Genomic DNA, 2,765 nt, shown 5'->3' with positions numbered 1-2,765 from the left:
AATCCGGGAGGGCGCAGGTTAATCCTTATTTGGTGGTCTCTTCGAGTATCGTGGCAATATCCGGTGCCGGTTGCATCAGTCTTGGGACCGTTAGTCCCGCCCCTCGAATGGCGGGAAGGCTGGGCCGGATGGAAAATCCCCACTGGAACTGGGTGGTCCGGAAAGTCTCCAGGTCAGTTTCTGGAACTGGGCGGTCCGGAAAGTTTCGGTCTGATGCATCCTGTGAGTCTGACTGCGTTCCCCTGCCTCGGGCCAGTTGGCCTTACAAGTAGCTGTGGCTCGCAGGCTCAGTAGTTGTAGCGCACGGGCTTATTTGCTCTGAGGCATGAGGGATCTTCCCGGACCAGGGCTCGAACCCGTGTCCCCTGCACTGGCAGGCGGATTCTCAACCACTGCGCCACCAGGGAAGTTCCCAAGGCTAGTTATATTTCAGCTTGGGGTTCCCACATCATGATGAAAGTATAAAGTTCATCAGATGCTGGTAGCATAAGCACAGACAGTGCACAGAGGGCTCTGACAACCACCTGGGCACCTTCTCCCTCATGTACCTGCCCGACGAGTACTCAGTGAGTGCCTCTAGAGGAACATTTCTAAATGCACCACACATAAGGCAAAAAAGCCATCTGGGCTGGAAGTGGAGTCCCTAGCCCTTTGGAGCTCAGAGTCTATGAATGCAGTGGGGTAGAGATGCACAGAATGCTAACAGTGTTCAGAACCATAAGAGTTAAGTTGAGGGTGGTACTGGGAGCAGAGAAAGGCCAGCAGGAGAAGAGGAGGACGCAGGTAAGCTTTCTTGAGGCTGGTGACATCTATCTGAATCTCAGTGCCTGGACTACGACTTGAGGTATGGGGGTGGCGTACGCAGAGGTAAGAAAGGCATGGGACAGTTTCCAGCTGGTGCTCCCTTAAGTTCTAAACAAGAAGCAGGGAGAGGTGAGGTAGGAGAGCTCGGTATTGCACCGGTACCGTCAGACCATAATGTCTTTGAATTCAGGAGCACATACTGGGGAAGCCATGGAGGGGGCCTTCCTTTCAAAATGTAAACAGCGCTATTATTTGTGGTGGGGGTAAGAGAAAATACATGTTCATCATAAAATACAAAGTTAAGGAATTCAAAAAAGTATAACGGGCATTCAAAGCACTGTTAACCCTACCACCCATAAATGCCCTCTTTCCGGGGCGTCCCTGGTGGTGCAGTGGTTGAGGGTCTGCCTGCCAATGCAGGGGACACGGGTTCGAGCCCTGGTCCGGGAAGATCCCACATGCCGCGGAGCAACGAAGCCCGTGCGCCACAACTACTGAGCCTGTGCTCTAGAGCCCGTGCTCCGCAACAAGAGAAGCCACCGCAATGAGAAGCCCATGCACCGCAATGAAAAGTAGCCCCTGCTCGCCAAAACTGGAGAAAGCCCGCAGCCCGCATGCAGCAACGAAGACCTAACACAGCCAAAAATAAATAAATAAAATAAATAAATTAAAATAAATGCCGTCTTTCCCACTGCCAAATTTCAGTGTATGTCTTCCTGGATTTATGTTCTGCACATATTTAAATACATACAGAGCAGAGTGCGGGGAGCGGGGGAAGATGCCCTCATTCGTCCTCATTCATCCCTCAACCCCCAGGTCCTTCCAAGTAAATGCTTCCTTCTTGCAGTCACGCACTGTCCCTCCCATACACTGCGCCCGAGGGTCCTTAAGTATTCTGAGCGTCTGGTTCTCAGCTTTTTTCTCTGTGAAAACATCAGGAGCAATGGTAGGACATCAGTGAGGGTGGGCTCTCACTGCCCTGGCTTCTGAGTTTCTCCCTCTCCAACAGGAAGACTCTCTTCTGCCCTTGCCTGTGGTCACGCTTAGCCTATAGGTATTCAAAAGGCGGCCCCCTCCACACCGTGTTTCAAGTATCCTGCTCTACCACCGTTTGGCTCTGGTGACATTTCTTCCACTGGGATCTCCAATCCAGAGCACACAGTACCTTTCCACTGCCGCCACCCCTTCATGTCCCTTCATGTCTCATCATTTCTGGATCCACGGCGGAGAATCGCCATTCCCTTGCCCCCTCCCTTTGCTGCGCTCCCAGATCAAAACATCAGTTCATTTGGCCACTCCAAGCGGCCGGACGTGGCTGGAGAACAACAAAACCGGGTTGATTAGTTTCACTGTCATATCATGACCCCAAACCTCACGCCCGCAGCGCCTCCAAACCAACCCAAGGATCTAAGTCAATTTGCTCTCCCAACCCGAGAGCTTTCCTCACACCTCCTTACGCCTCCTCTCTAATCATCTCTTCAAATACTTTCACAACATCACTTAAATGTCAAACTTCCCAGGGCTTTCAGAGGACAGCCACGCGCTGGCGTCTGCGCGAGCTTGGGGACGGGAGGCCGGTAAGAGGCCGTGGCAGTCGTCCCAGGAGGGGCGCGGGGGCTCGGCCTAGAGCGGTGGAGGCGCGCAAGGAGCGACATGGAGGATCTCGGGGACTGGCTGAGGGCGAGCGGAGAGCGGGCGAGGGAGGATCGCCGGCTCGGGCGGCAGGTGCGAAAACAACCGGGGTGGACGGAGCGCGCAGATCGGTACCTGGAGACGCCGGGCACGACCAGTCACCTCCAACGCCCGCCCCAGGGGCCGCGGCGCCTCTCACGTCACTCCAGGCGACGGCGACGGCGCGCGTGACGTCACAGGAGCCGGCGCGACGCCTTGCGCGTCACTAGCGGCGACGGCGGCGGGGGCTTGTGACGTCAGGACGCCGACGCAGGGCGCCAGGAGGCTTC

Source organism: Delphinus delphis, chromosome 1 (assembly GCF_949987515.2).
Source record: "Delphinus delphis chromosome 1, mDelDel1.2, whole genome shotgun sequence".
In the NCBI taxonomy this organism is placed as follows: Eukaryota; Metazoa; Chordata; class Mammalia; order Artiodactyla; family Delphinidae; genus Delphinus; species Delphinus delphis.
This window is presented reverse-complemented; position numbering follows the sequence as displayed.